The sequence below is a fragment of the Lottia gigantea genome, assembly GCF_000327385.1.
Source record: "Lottia gigantea unplaced genomic scaffold LOTGIsca_29, whole genome shotgun sequence".
Classification (NCBI taxonomy): domain Eukaryota; kingdom Metazoa; phylum Mollusca; class Gastropoda; family Lottiidae; genus Lottia; species Lottia gigantea.
The window spans coordinates 2,093,763-2,110,865 of NW_008708943.1; positions in this window are offsets into that span (position 1 = coordinate 2,093,763).

Below are 17,103 nucleotides of genomic sequence, written 5' to 3' on the forward strand. Positions count from 1 at the left end.
GATCCTTTGCCAATTCTGTAAAGACAATTTCATACTCATGAATTAAACTTAATTTGACATAATCAATAACTGTATAATTGGGAATATAATGCTCACATTTTACACTACAGTAAATCAGAAAAATTCTGTGACCATAAATAATACATAATATATAATCTTTACCTTTTTATGAGTGTTAATCTTGAATCGATTCTAGGATGGGGAGGTAACTGTAACTCTTTATTAAATTCAGACAACAACTGTTGTGACAATAATCCGCCATCTTTATCAGGCATTAATTGGTATCTTTGTCGATCATTCATGTCAACTGCAAAAACAATCAAATATAAACTTAAGTTTGCAGTCAAATTTCTTTTTGATTTTAAATTTCAGTTCGTCTTGAAAATATCTTTTATACAGTACACTAATTTCTGACTCTATTCATGTTAAACATTAGATCAAAGCAAAAATAAATTCAAATTGCAGAATGTCATAAGTACATTTCTTGAAAACTTTTATGTTTTAAACAAAAAGAAGCAAACAAAATGTACAGAAAATTCAGTTCTTAGATCACATATAGATGCAATTCTCAAACATAACAAAACAAAATATCAAAAATTCTTACATGGTGAAGCATTGTCTGTCATACCCAAAAATCGTCGTCTGCTGGCTTTATCCAAACCTGGTAAGGTTCGTAAAGATCGTGGGGACATCTGAGATAAGATCAGTTTGCCATAATAGTCTGGTTCTTGATCAAATACTCCATGACCATATTTACCATTCAGTTTCTCTTCTACAACAAAAAAGATGGTTTGTTGGTGACTAAAGATAAGTGTGGCTTTAAAACTTAGTATTGTAAAATCAAATTAGAATTGATCAATATGTATCTCTTGTAGATCTACATCTTACCCATTTCATTCAAAATTACACATGGGACAAAATTTTTCTACACCTTTAAAAATGTACATAATAATAAAAATTAGTCCAGTCTGACAAAAAAATAATTAAAAAGATTTGCATGAAATGTACCAAAAACAGATATCCTGGGTCTTTCAATGGTGGCAAGGAATTAAAGAAGTTTTGTAAGTGAAGTACCTTTGTTTGTGGAAGCTCCTTTGATTGGTATAATATTATGATGAAGTTCTAACATTGGTTCTTGTAAAGGTACAGCAGGCATTGTTCTTAACTGATACATGAATGTTTCATACATAACTTCTAACTCTGCCTCAGGCCCAGATGGTTTAAATTCTTTACTGAGCTTCGATTTCCGCCGTCGCTTGATAACTCCAGGTTGTGGAGGATCTGCTCCAGTTCCACCCTCCGTTCTTTTACGACGTTTCTGTTTTTGATCTGGCGGTTGACCAATTTTTCTCTTTGCCTTTCGTATTTCTTCATACTTTCGTCTCTTTTCTTCATATTCTTGTTTCCTTCGTTCTGGAAAAGGACAATCACCTGATAACACAAAAACAGGATCCAAAGATCCAATTTTCTTAATCAATTGTGGAAGCATTTGAAAAAAGATGGCATGTTCCATGACAGACACATTTTGCTCTTAATTTCATGGCAATAAATCAAACTGTAAAATCAGATGAAAATGAATTTACCCATAATTGCCTCTTGTTCCTCAGGTGTCTTTTTCTCCCATTCTTCTTGAGACACATCAGCTTCTTTATATATTGGCATTTCTTCTATCATCTCAAGCTGTCTCTGTTGTTCAGGGGTTAATTCTGGCAGGGCATCATCAGTCTGAAAAAAAAAACAGGGAGTGTCATATTTACTACCAGTTTAATACCACTTATTATGAAATACTTCTTCATTTATGATTGGTATACTTCTTCATATGAATACATTTGAATTTTGAATTTTGTTGTGCAAATTGTTAGTATTTACTTTTCATATTTAAGCAACAGCTTTATAACAGAATAGCTAGTAAACTTACTCCTTGTGAGCTTGGTGTCTCTGATCTAGTTGCCTGTGACAGATTTCGAGCACTACTAGTAGCTAACAGTTGTTTTAACAACACATTCTGACTGGGTCTCTGTTCTCCACCTTCAGTGTCTTCATTTACCATTTCTAAATATAACATCAAATTTAAAACATTAACAATTGTTGAGATTTCCAAGTCCAAATAAACTTCAAATTCCAAAATTCAAAATATATTCAATGCTAATCTGTTCGGTTTTTTTGTAACTTGGCCCCTTTGGGTATTTGCTCACTTGAAGATCTATGAAGAAAATATGCAAGAAGGGATACAATTTATAAAATTTCTCACCTAATAATCTAGCTTCTGTTCCAGGCTCTTGTTTAATGTTCATTATAGCTGGTGATGTACTAGAGGCTGGTGAAGTCAGATGAGGACTTGGTGTGGATGTGGTTGATGATGATGCCTGATTACTGATGGCTGAAGGCATGCTAGCAGATGATACAAAATGTTCCAGGTTTGAAACAGCCTCAGATGTTTGATGAAGTGGCAATCCTGGGAATGAGCCTGGTATTTGATGAGGATGTGGTCCATGTTGGAACCCTGTTGGGCTCATTGCAGATGCAAGTAGACCAGGGGCTGGTGGTCGATTATGGTAACCTGTGTGAGGGCCTGCCATGCTGCTTGGTATTCCATGAGGCATTGAGACAGACAATGGTGGTCTGTGCCCAGGAGTGAAATGGTGGGCTGATGAGGTTACCATTTTCTGAGATCCTGCATCCTGTTGTGCCAGCATTTGACGGTGATGATCAGACATGTTAGATGGAAGAGTACTGTGCGGCATTTGATGAGGTCCTGCTTGTCGAGGTCCCGGATACTGAGGTCTGACTTGTCCAGGAAGAGACTGAGCAACAGAGGTTGGGAGTTCAGAAGAGCTGACTGGATGAGTCAGATGTCCAGAGGCCGGGTCAAGATTCATAATGGGTCTTGGACCTCTTGGCATAGGACCAGGCTGCTGACCATGAAGCATCTGTCGAATCATGTTTGGGTCCACCCCTGGATGTCTAAACTGCATCTGTTGAGGATCTAGTGGATTTCGCAAATGATACCTCTCCTGCATTGGAGGTGGTTGATCTGAATCCGGAGTTTGAGGTCTCATCATCATTCGAGGTTCCATTCCAGGTCTCATCATGGTCTGATCAAATCCAGGATGACCCATTCTAGGTCTAAATTGTCTTTGATCCATGCCAGGTGGCACCATTCCTGGTCTCATGTATCGTGCATCAAAACCATGCCTAAATTGTGAAGGATCCTGACCTCTGAACATTCTCATTCTCATCATTCTTGGATCTCCACCTCCTGGAAACATTCTAGGATTGACCCTTGGTCCAAGAGCTTGCTCCATTCCAGGTCTCATGCCAGGAGGAACAGTTCCTCGTACATATCCAGTTGATACTGATGGTGGCATGTGAGGTGCAGAGGTAGGAACCCCTGGTCTGGCTCCAGGAATTTGTGGATTACTCATAGATCCTGGTGGTAAGTGAGTGAGAGGACCTGGGTATCCAGATGACTGAGGGTAAGGTGGAGGTGGTGGATGACCTGGACCTAAAGCACCTGGTTGACTAGGTGATGATGTCATGACACTAGAGGGAGCCAAAGGTGGTTGACTTGATGGTGTAGAAAGAGGATGTTGTGTAAGAACCGTTGTCATTTCTGAAGATTTTGGTACTGGTGCAGCATCTACATTGGTTTCACTTTCAGAGATAGGTGGTTGAGACACTGTTTCACCAGCTGTTGTGGGAATAGCTGATGTTGATTCAGATCTTTGCTCTCCATCTGTGGATTTATTCAGATCCTTTAATTCCTGCGTTGCCTTTTTCTGGTGCTCACATGACGGAGCAAAAGAAGTTCCTGGTTCTGCTTTTATTCTTGGCTCTTCTGAAATAACTGCAGGAGATGTACTACTTGTGTTTGGTGTACAATCTGCTGCAGGTTTCTCATCGTTTGAAGCATCCTTTTCCTTTTGGGTTTTATCAGTACCAGGTTCAGTTTTGACAATGACTGATGTTTCTGTGATAGTTGAAGGTTCTTTCTCTTCAGTTTGTTCTTCAGTAGAATCAACCAAGGTCTCTGGTGTTGTATTGGACTCAGCAGTTACTGTCGTACTGGGCGCTGAGTCTTGTATGGCCTGAACAGTAATTTGATTGTTGGATGTTGATACACTGATAACCTCTCCCTTTGCTGCAGAAGTACTTGGAGTTGATATGATACAGGGTTGAGGTAAGGGAAGTTCCTCACTCGCACTCAAAGTTACATTTTGTAGAGTTCCAGTAACCACAGTTGCTTGTGACTCATCCATCCCTAAAGACGTATCAACACTTTTTTCCTTCTCAGTTTCACTCGTAATAGGAGCTTGTAGATTGGATTCAGATGGTTCAGCCATTTTATCTGCCTCATTTGTTTCCATGTTTTCTTCTTGATCAGTAACTGTTAATTCTGTTTGAGCAGCAGATTCTTCAGGAGCTTGATTATCTTGAGTCTGTGTTTCAGCTCCTTTTTCTGGATCTGGAATATTAGGTTCAGCATCATCATCTTCATCATCAGTGCCACAATGGATACCATCATCACACACTGGCTTTTTGGGAGGTGACTTGTCTGCTGTTTCACTTGATTCAGTTGGTTTCTCTGCTGATTTGGAGTCTTCTTGATTTGAACCATCTTCATTCCTTGTTGTCTCTTCTGAAGTTTTATCTGTTTCCTTTGATTCACCTTGTACTTTGGACTCTGTATGTGATGATGTTTCTGCTATTGAGGTCCCTGTTGTCATCTGAGTATTTGGGGATGAAGATATGGTTGGTGATTCTACTGTACTCTTTTCAGATTCTGAAGTCACACATTTCTCCTGTTCAACTGATCCAGGTTGCACAGGTTTTTGTTGTTGCTGCGGAGGAGGAGGTACTTGTGCTGGTTGCGGACTAGCAGAAGGAAGATGTGGTCCAGTCATGTTAGGTTCTGGATGTGGGTGTCTAGCTTGCCCTTGAGGTACTGTTGGTAAATGCAGTCCATGGCTTGCTGATACTGGAGGAAAAGGTCCATGAAGTCTTGGATGAGGCCCTGGATGACCCGGAGGCATACCTTGTCTTGGAACTGGACCAACTTGTCTGAAATGTGGAGGGACACCAGGACCATGAGGTCCCATAAAGTGAGGAGGTGGTCCTCCAGGAGGAACAGGCATACGAGATCCTGGCATCTGACCAAATGGAGACTGAGTTAATTCAGTGCTTGAATCTGGTTGAGATGAGGGTGGAGTTTGAGATGAAGCTGCAGTTGCTGTTGATGTCTGAGAGGATGGTGTGACTGATGTTGATGCTACTGAAGATTGAGCTGTAGTTGTAATGGTTGATGATGAGGTGGATTCCGCATTGGAAGCAGATGACTTTTGTTGAGCTAAGGCTGCTGTGTTGCTCAAAATCTCCAAAATTCTTCTTTCTGTTTCTGAATGAGGTTTGACGGGAAATTCTGGTTTCGAAACCGGTGGAGGTGGGCCAGCCTGATTTCCCATTTGACCTGAAATTATGTTACAAATATCTAACATCCAGAAACATATGAGTTTCCTTGAACATGCAGAAGTCTGATTGGCTTAGTGATAACACTTTTGATTGCAACTTTTAGACCTCAAAGATCTTCAAGATACAAAATTTATGCAAGAAATTCACATTAGGGGACATAGAAGCACAATGAAATGTTTTGGACAAAAGGTGTGGAGAGGGGAATTACCAGCGAAGTCATGCAGAGAGCAATTTTATTACAAAAATCATGCAGTACATAACATAGATAGGCATATTTTCCTTGTTTTGTATCAAATGCTAAGGTTTATGAGACAAAATTTGAGACTGAATCAAAGACAATTGTCAACACCATCATTTTCTTTCCATAATACAGTTAAAAACACTTTTGCTTGCAGATGATGTCTCCCTTTTTAGCACCTAGTCGGGTGAACCAAGAGTTATTTTCTCAATATCCATTAAACCTATTTTTCCACTTCTTTTCAAATGTATTTGACAAGTTGTCGTAATGTCCAATGGTCTTTTGTGATTTTGTGCAGAAAAGAGTAAGTTGTTAGTAAGTTAGTCACTAAACAGTGCAGGAATGTACCTAATAAAAAAGTAAAGGGCCTAATAAATCTACATGATAGAATACTAAGTGATAGTGTTGACATTTGTTTTTGTTTCATATCCCCGTCTCTAGATATCCACATATAGCCTACCACTTACACCTTACTTACAGTTCAGTCAAATATCTTTTGTGTGAGTATAAATAAACACCCCTTCAGCAGAGATTATGGTTTCAATCAAATGATTTAAATAAATCTTTATAAATTTCTTTCAAATTTGAAATACAAATTTCAGAACAACAAAATTCTGTGCAAACCACTTGCTAAACTAAATTAGAATTTAAAGTTGAAGCACGAGTTGCTAGTACATTTACCAGTCAACATAAACGTAAGTAGTAAGATATATAAGGAAAAGGGGGAGATAAGTCATATAAGATTAATCTAATTCTCTCTATCTAAAATAATATTTTCTATTTAAACTACAGATCTACATTTTCTAAGCATTTGACACGTGTTTAGAATAAAGATAAAAGACTGCTATAGTAAAATGTAGATCAAGATAAAAAGTTTAGGCTTATCATACTTCGTGAAAGTCATTCCAAATTTTGCATGTTTTATTGAAATTAGTATTTGAGAGGCTAAAGAGATAATTTAGGCTAAATTCTTATTCATAATCAAGATAACGAAAGAAATTGATGATTTCTAAACAATTGGAAATGACTGTCACAAAGTAAGATGTCAGTTCTGTTATATTTATACCTAACAAAGCAGCCTGATTTGGTAAAGAGGGAGGCAGTGGTTGAGATTGGGCATTCTCCAATTCTTCGCCCTTCTTTTTCTTCCGCCGTTTTTTAGGTTTGTCCTTCGAACCCATCTCTGGGGGTAGGTTAGAGGGTGGAATACCGAAGCCTGCAACAGCCACAATCAATATGAAGCAATTGATACAACAGCTTGATTCTGTTTCTTAGCAACAAATATATGCACGAAAAACAAATTACTGAATTGCACTTCAATACTTGGAAAAATCTGATTTTCTTGAATATAGAGTTGAAATTTAAAGACAAATTCACTATAATTAGAGAAAAGATTGAAAAAAGGAAACAAACAAAAGTTTAAAATTCACAAAATAAAGCATGCATAGTTAATAGGAACAAGCCAACTTGTGACAAAAGGGTGAATCAAGGTGGTTCAAGGTTAAAATTAGGTTAAATGTGGTTGGCGCATTGTTTGGGCATAATCAATTTATGAAAAATAAAATTTGGATTGAATTTTTCATTAAACAAAATCGCTGAAATTGAACCAAAAATTATTTTCTCAGAAAAATTTACTGCCAAAATCAAACCAAAGCCAAAATCCAAAACAAAAAGCAAATTATGAAAGCCAAGATTTTAATGTAAAAAGAAATGCTTTTAATTCTATAAAATATCTCAGAAGTAATTGACTACTTATCTAAACCCACAAGAATCTACAAAAATCTAAAAAACTAAAAATCCCCAAAATATTAGACAACCGAGAAAAAAAATTTACCTTGATGCATTGGATTAAATCCTGAAAATCGTGGATCTCCCATCTGTTGACCAGGAATTCTGGGATACATTGGGCCAGAATCTGGATAAGGTGGTGGAGGATGCTGGGAAGGGTCAAACGGGCGCATCATTTCTGCTGGTATTGCAGAAACTGAAAAAGAGGACAATCTTGAAATTTCAAATCTTAAATAAGTTGCATACAACAACAAATGCACCTTGAATTACTAAATATCATCATAAACAATAGCCATCTATACCACTAGCTACTGCCAAACAATATCAAATATTGTAAGATTCATAACGTTCATTTCTCTTGATAACCTCTGCCACTATGAGTATTTCTATTTGTCTTAAAACAGAATAATTGACAAAGTTACCTGTAGCAGAGTTATCAGCCTTGAATTTCTCCATGTTTTCACGTTCTTGGAAGGCTTCACTGAATGGATTATTGTCCTGATATAAAATATAAAATTTTTGTTATTTATTATAACAGATCATTGGTATGAATAACAAAACTTCATCAATTCACAATATATATACAACAATATTTCTCTAGTCCTTCTCAGGCATTAACAAATTATAAGAAAAAAGGAAACTTTAGTGATTAAATTTTGAAAATTTAGCATTAGCTTTAGCGCATTAACACTTTAGATCTTCAAACTATCATCACAAAAATTCATACAGTTAAGCTAGTTTCTAATAATTATTAATCTTTTGAGGATAATTGATATATAAGAGAAGATAGTTACTTACAGCTACAACTGTCATGGCAGCAGGTGGTTTTGGTATTGGGGGCACGTTAGGATTAGCAATAGCAGGATTGGCCATACGTAATCGACTTTGCATATAACTTTCATACTCTTGTCTAGCACTAGGGCTCATTCGAACTGAGTTCCCAGCTGGACCTCTGGGTCCTCTAGTAGATGGTGGTCCTCTAGGACCTTGGAAGCGTTGTGGAGTTGGCATCCTTGATGGAGCTGCCATTCTTGAACCTGGTGACATTTGACCAGGTGCTGGCACTGGTCCTGGAGGCATAATTGGCTGCCAATTACGCCCAAATTGTTCCTGAAAATGAAATTAAAGTAATCAATGGAAAGACATTCATACGAAAATTAACTGTGTCAAATTTGATAACTCTCTAAGAGATGCAAAATATGTTTAAAATTATCCTGGATTGGGTTTCTCAAAAAACCCATCTGACCAAAGCCCAGATAGTTTCAACATCTCAATAACCAACAGCCTCTTACCTTTTGTTTTTCTCTATAGTCCTGGACCATTGATTGATGATTTCTGAATTGTTTACGGAAGTGGTCCAGTTGTTTCTGTAGACCAGCTTGTTCTGTTGAAATACGTTCCAACTCAACCAAATCTGCTGGGTTCAATTCATTACCAACTTTTCGTGCCTGAAGTAAAATAAGATTAAAATTAGGACAAGTAAAATTATGTTAATAAAAGAGAGATGAACTTCTTCTTGCTGTTGACTTAGCTGAACCAAACAATGCATTAACACAATTTTTACAATGAAATGCATTAGGACAATATAAAATTCATCATTCAGAAGTCATATCTTTTAGATTCAATCTTGAAATTAGAAAGGTAACAAACCTGTCTCTGACGAGCCTGTATAGATCGTTTAGCTCGTTTCTGCTTCTGAGTTGATTGCTCAAACATTTTCACCTGCATCTCTAGAAACTGGCCCTGCTTTATCAACCAATCTTCATATGGTATTCTCTGTTGATCATCTAGTGGCATATCTATAACATTAGTTAATATACATCAATACTGGCTTGTAGCCAACATTTTTTACATAAAAACTTCCAAAACTAACAGAAGCATAATTCATTTAGCTTACTTAATTACTTTTTATGTAAACTTAAAGATATCAATCCTTACCACTAGGGGGTGTGGGAGGTGGTTGTGGAGCCATCATGGCTGCCATTGGATTCATAGGTGGTTGTTGTATTCCTGGAGATTGTCCACCAAAGGGAGATGGTGTCCTAGGACTCATCCCTCCAGGAGGTCGTACTGGAAACTGTCCAAACTGTTGGGACATCACATCTAATGGTTGGGAACTGGGTCCTTGTTCTGGGGTGGGCATTCTGTAATAGATAAACATAAAGATTCACTATCAACAAAAAGAATTAAATTCTCTAAGAATGAGGTCTTGAGCTTATGGATAATGTGGTCTGAATTAGTCCATTCTAAACAAGAGTTACTTCCCTTCTAGTCATATATAGAGTTGTCATATGACTGGATTACAGAATATTAGTATTACAGAGAAACATCTGACAGCAATTTGACTCTTGATTGTGCCATAATCTCAGATGATTAACTACATATTTAACATGGTTAGAGCAATTTCATCTGTCTGTTGCAACTCATCTAATGTCTAGCAAAAAACTAAAATTCCAAGTTACACTTTCACAAATAGACAGTTAACGCAATCCTTACCTTTGTTCCATTCTAGGACCAACAGGAACTCCAGGTCCTGCAGGTCTAGGTCCAACAGCCATCATACCTTCAGTGGTAGGCATACCGTCCCGTCTAGCTATAGCCTGCTGTTCAGCTTGTCTCTTTTGCTCCTTCTTCTCCTTCAATATAAATAGATCACAGATAAAGTTTACCATACTACAGAAAACGGGACAGACACAAGAATCAGAAAGGTTTAAGGGAATGCTTACTTCTTGTCAATAATATGTACATCAAAAATCTTTATATGAAATATAAATGTGCTTCCATACATATTTTGTATATCTATGCACAAGAATTCAAGACATAAAGAAAACGCATTGCATGTCAAATATAAAATTTCAAACAATACTCACTTCTTCCACAAGTTCATCCAGCAGAGTTTGTTGTTGAGAACCAGGTGGAAACATTCCAGGTCGGATTCCAGGCGGAAGAGGAAACCCAGGAGGACTAGATCTCAGTCTTGGTCCTACACCAGGTGGAGCTCCTTGAAAACCAGGTGAACCAGGAGTTTGTTGTCTAGGTCCAGACATCCTCATTCCAGGAGGAGGCAATCTTTGACCTCCTGTGGCAAATCTTGGTGAGCCTGGTCGCATCAACATCATCGGACGATGTCCTTGTCCCTGTGGTCTTTCTGGTCTTAGAAAAGATTGGGCATGGGTTGGAGACATGCCTTCTGGAGGAGTTGGGCCTTTTCCCATTTCCATCAATCCTTGCTGGATCTTCTGTATCATGTTTTGAGGTCTAGAATCCATGGTTGGTGAAGTCAATTGTTGTGGAGCCTGACTGGACATTCCTGGTGCTTGGGAGTACATAGCTTTAGGATCTTGATTGGGGTCCATAGCAGAGAATGGTGGTCTCATGCCAGGTCCTGGGCCTCTGATAGCATGTTGAGCAGCTGCTGATTGTCCATATAAGATGCTGTTCGGAGATGGTGTTAGAGTTCCGCCTCGAGGTGGCATGTATGGTTGGCCATAAGTTCCCTGAGTGTACTGGTTGGTTGGTGTGATAGTTGCTCTTGAAGCATGCTGCAATGGGAATGTTGCACCTTGGGTGGTAGCTTGAGATACAGTGTGTGAAGGAGATCCATATGGAACTTGTCCAGGAAGACCATAAGGTGGTTGAGAAACATTAGGTCCAAGTTGTGGAAAAGGTGAATGAGGGCCAGAGTTAGATGCTGGGTAAGGGGACAAAGGATTTGATGGAACAGGTGGACTGAATGGTGGCTGAGCTGACCCAGGTGGAAAAGATAATTCTGGATTCATGGGAGATAGAGCTGGTCCAAGGATTGGTCCAAAAGGACTCTGCATGCCAGGAGTTCTCGGTGAGGGTTGTCCTGATCGCGGAGATGGAAGAAATTTGGGTGATTGTAGTCCGCCAACTTCTGGATTCTGTGATGGGATGCCAATGCTAGGTGATTGGTGTGGACTTGTCACATGATGTAATGGAGAAGCCATTCCAGGTCCAAAATGTGGACGTTGTCCCATTGGACTATGTATTCCTTGACGAGCTTCCATGTCTTTACGCAGTGCTTCTACAGTTCCTGCCAAGTTTTGAATCTCCTGTTTCTCAGCCTCAGCTTTGTCAATTCCTCTTTCGACTGGTTTCGTTCCTTGTAGTAGAGCAGCAATATGGCTGACACCAACAGGGCCTTTGGATTTCTCTCCAGGTTTTGGAGTACCTGGTTTACTTTCCTCTGTACTGTCTTGGCGTTTTTGACTGAATTCTAGAAATTTCTGTTGAAAGTCTTTAGATTCTGATGATTTTTCATCTTCAGGTTTTGTTTCTGGCTTTTCCTCAGCTTCTGGCTTCTTTTCTTCTTCCTTGACTTCTGTTTTGTTCAAGTCATCTTCCTTCGTTTCTTCTTTGGGTTTGGGGTCGTCCATAAAATCATCAAGTAGATTGGTCTCATCCTCTCCTAATATCTTGGCTAACTCAGGATCTGTGTACTTCAGGATATCAAAAGTGCCATCATCATCTGGAAAACAATAAGTATTTATTCAGAAATGGAATTCATCAACATTTTTTGACATAATTTGTTCAAAGTTTTAATCCCTCTCCTGGTTTTAATATAAAGCTAGAAAAAATGATGTGCTACCATCTTGTTTCTAATTAAAAATATCAGTAAATAAAACATGCCAAATAGAAACGTCATTCTAAAGAGCACTAATCATATGACTATCTGCTACATGCAATACTTACTTAGAAGATCCTCATCCAGAATATCATGCTTATCATCTTCAGAGGACTGGGAAGGTTTATTTTCTTTAGTTTCTATATCAGGTAGATGTATATCAGAATCTGCCTCAGACTGGTCAGCCGGTAGAGTTGCCTTCAAATTAGATGTTGACTGGAATACATCATCCTCAGAATTTGATGGCGTAGACTCTGGTAGTGGAATATCTGCTGCAGGAATCTCTGGTAATGGTTGGAGATCCTCTGATGGTGCTGGTTGAGGTCCTATTTGAGGCATCCCCATTGATGGTCCTTGCCCAATTGGCCCAGGAATCTGTCCATGTGCTGCTGCTTGTTGTGCTTTTCTCATCATTAGATACTGAGCCCTTCTTTCAGCCATAGGATCCTGTAATATTGGTCAAAAAAATTCTTTGACTTTCGTCATATTTGATTTAATATTGGAGGCGAGTTATCACACATTTTGTATATAATCAACATACTTCAAAACTATGTTTGAAAAAAAAAACAGCAACTTCTATAGATTCCAATGCATTATTTCAACAACCTTTAGAGATGGATAAGAGCATTTTCATTAAGTAACTTACACTAAAAACAACTGAACCGCAAAACAAAACCCATGGTCCAAAACAACAGTTTGGAAATACATTGCATTGCCAAGAGGATGTCTGATATTGTTTAACATTCAAAATCTACTACTGTTAGGAGATTTACCTGAGAAACTTGTTGACTGCCATCACCTGGTGGAGGAAAAGGTCTAGGCATACCTCCTGGACCAGGGGGTCGCCCCATTCTCATCTGTGGTGGAAATCCTGGTCTCATCCCTTCAGGAAATTGTCCTTGCATTCTAGGGTGGAAACCTTCAGAATCTGAAGGAGACAATATAAATGGTTCATCTAAGACCATTTTACAAATGATGACACAATGAAATAACTGCAGAACAGTTTCACCAAATATGGGAATTGAACACCCATTTACAACATGTTATCCTCATGAAAAATTTTATATATATAGAAACATAGTATTCTTCGTAAGTTCTTCCATGAGGTAATTATAATAATTCTGAGATTGTATAACTTACCTGGTGGAAATTGTCCAGGATGTGGTGGTCGAACCATCCTCTGACTCATCCACTGTTCTTGTGATAAGGGATTGCCAGTAGCTGGATCTGTAAATGGTGGCCTGGCTCCAGGCATTCTAACCATACCTACAAAACAAAGCTTTGAATGATTTTCAAGCACAAGCATAAGCATTTTTCAAATATAATCAAGAGATCAAGTGAGGAGACAAGCAATTTTCAAATGGAGAAACATGGAAATAATTTACAAATGATTGGTTTTGTGACAAAACTTACCTGGATGCCTAGGTGAGGCACCTTCAGGATGTGGCCAACCACCAGGTGGAGCACCCATCTGCATCATCTTTTCACGATCTTCAATTTGTTTTCGAATTTGGCGTTGTTTTGTTTGTTGGGCAAGTCTTTCTCGTAAATGCTGTGGGTTAACTCCCCCTGCCATGTTGGTGTCAACTGGCATACCATCAGGTCCCTATGGGAAACAATTGAAAAGAATACAATTTGGGAGAAAAGGGTGAAGAGAAAACAGGGAACATCTGTATTTTAAACCTTATTTAAATGAAGATGTGTAATAGATTAAGTCTTATAGAGACTGACTAAGTTAAAATAGAAGATCTAGTTGATAAATAAATAAATAAACCAAATCAACAATTACTATGCAGACTTTTTGAAAGGAATAGCAAAGTCCATTCCAATCATTAATGTTTTCAGATATTAGCAAAGATATTGGTTAATTGTAGTTATAGAAAGAGCACACATATACAAAATTTTAACATCAATTATGCATATTTCCTAAATTGAAATTATTTAAAACTGAGTTGCAATGAGAGACAGATTAGGTCATAAAATAGCAACTGAAGTTATTGCAAGCCATTTTAAAACTAAAACCAAAGCCACAAAGTTATACTGGTATCATTCAAAATTGTTATATATCTCCTTGTTGATTACACAATTTTAAGCAAAAAAAAAAAAAAAAAAAAATGATGACCATTATCATGCTTATTTTTGAATACTGATAAGGTGAAACCAAGTTTAAAGAATTTGCATCAAGAATTTCAAGTTGGAATCGCAACAAAATATGAGTCAGCAATATTTTCCCTTATTTTGTCATATTTGTTCTCTGGACGTGCTGTTTTTGATGTCAGTTTGTAGTTTCATAATTCTCTGATATTAGTATCGACATCAAGAAAACTCCACAATGTCTGGAATTTGCTGTAGAATTTTGAATGATACCTGTGAAATACTTACAATGAGAAAGTGTGGATTATGAGAGAGAGGCCAGACTCCCTGTGGATATAGAGTTTGTCTACGTCCAATCAACTGTTGTAACTAATAGCAACACAAATAAACAAAAAATAATGATTTACTACAAAATTAAAAAGCTGATAAACATCAACAAAAACTGTTTCAGTTTTCAGTCAACTTGACAGGCCAAAAAGTTCAAAATAAAATGAAAAATTTCAAGAGACAGACAAGAGACAAAGAAGATCATTTCTTAAAGTAATTGTAAAGAGGTTTTCTAAACTCGATAGCATCGATTTGCATTATTACAATATCTAGTCATAGTAATGTGGTTTTGACAATTCCAATAAAAATAAGTGTTTGATGATGTCACTATCTCAAATTTTGTTTGGTAAAGCATATCTTTAATTACAGGAACCACAGACATCTGACAGAAAATTGATATGATGCAAATTGCTGATATCAGTGTCCACAATACACATAAAAAAATTTAGAAAACCTTTTTTCAATCCATATAACCTCTTGCCAAAGAAATAATCAGAGCATTTTCAATCTGGGTTTGTATTGAATCTATTGAGCCAAAAATAACAGTCATCATGGTGACATTTTTACGAATTTTGCTCCTGAAACAGCTTTGGTTTATGTTTATGTTGGTTAAAACTATTACTACATGAATACAACATTGATAAAGGTATTTAATATTAGACTAGAACTACATTAATATTGTTATAGCAGTATGGTTCTACTGTCTACAGTGCTTACAATAAGCTAGTAATGCAATGAGTATGACACATCTTATAACAAAATGACCATTTTCATTGATGATTCTGTCCAAAATAGTCCCAGATCCTATAGAGTGCACTGACTAGACCTAGACTCTAAATACAAGGTGCTATACCAGAGCAATCCATCTAGAAGCCAACACCATTACTACTTTAAGCTACAACACTTAATATTCAGCATGCACAGTTAAACGTCTAACATCAGTGTAGAGATGTAATGGTTTTAACTTTTAAAACAAAATCTTAAAATATTTAAGTCCACAAGGCATTACATATTCTTTCAAAACTTAGTTTGCTTGCAAGATAATCTGTACAAATGAATTGGAAGAAATAATTCAAACCTAATATCTCTACACTCATGTTATGTATCTTCAAAAGAATGATATTATTTGTATAGATTGAAATCGAAATACTTACCACTGATGTTTCTGGAAAAGGTGGTCTACCTGCAGGTCTGTATTGAGGCATGCCAACTTCACCCCCTGCAACAGTCATAGCTCTAGACATTGGTGACCCCATCATAGGATGAGGTGTACCTGGTTGGGAACTATATGGATCTGGCATACTCTGAGATCTTGCAAGTGGATGTCTGAATTGTGGTTGAGATGGATCTGGGTGACGTAAAGGTCCAGGTGGTCTGGCAGTGGGGGAATGTAGCGGTGATCCCATCCCAACTGATGATCGTGGTGTCATTGGCTGCTGGGCATACGGATCATGTCTTGGAGACTGTTGTGTCTGCATAAAACCTTCCGGTGGTCCAGTTGCTCTGGGAGTGCCAGGAGGAAGTGCATAAGGATCCTGAGCTGGTCTTGGAGTCATTGGTTGCTGATTTAAAGGATCTGAGGCAGTTGAAGATGGAGTTGGAGGCTGACTAAAAGGGTCAGCTGCACTTTCGGTTGGTCTATCAGATTTTGGAGTCATTGGGGGTTGGCTGTAAGGATCTGTTCCTGGTGTAGGTGATGATAATGCTTCAGGAAGACTGGCATGAACTCCAGCTAAATCAGGGGGAAGACTACTGGTGGTATCGCCTGGTTTACTTGATTCATCTGTGGGTACAGCTCGAGGTGTTGAAGGAGAAAATGCATAAGGATCTTGCGATGGGGGAGTCATGCGTGGACCAATACTTCCTGGGGTCCTTGGAGCACGAGAGTAAGGATCTGATTCGTTACTGGTTTGACGTTGAAGACCACCTGGTTGATATCCTGGTGGACCCATCCTTGGAGGATGACTCAATGGTCTGGTGGCTCCCATTCCATCCAGTCTTGGACTGGGAGGCGGAAAGGAATAAGGATCAGGATTGGACAGCTGGCGTTGTAAACCAGGGGTTGGTGATGATTGCTCTGAACTTGGTCCTGGTTTTCCTTCCTCGGTCCATATTGGTGGCATGCTCATAGTCCCTGGGCTGTGTAGGGGACTTTGTAATGGGCTTTGTCCTACAAAAAAAACGTTCGCCTTTAGAAAAGAACTCAAAATTATGCTCATCGACTAACAAATACTTACAAATTACGCCCAAAGCTATCAAATATGGCATTTATATTGTGAATGAAGAAGAGATTAAAGCTTCCTTACAAACGTACTTTAACTATGTAATACTCACCATCAACAGGAGTGCCAGGTAAGACTGGTCGATTTGGGCTCAAAGGACTGGTTAAATCTGATCTTGGAGACATTCCTTGTGGTGGTAGTCCTGGATGTCCAGGTACCATGTGCTCTAACCCAACTGACTGCCCAGGTGAATGGAGAGGTGGTGGGGCAGGTGGAGGGGGCATGACCTCACTATCATGCTTCATCTGAGCTTCTTG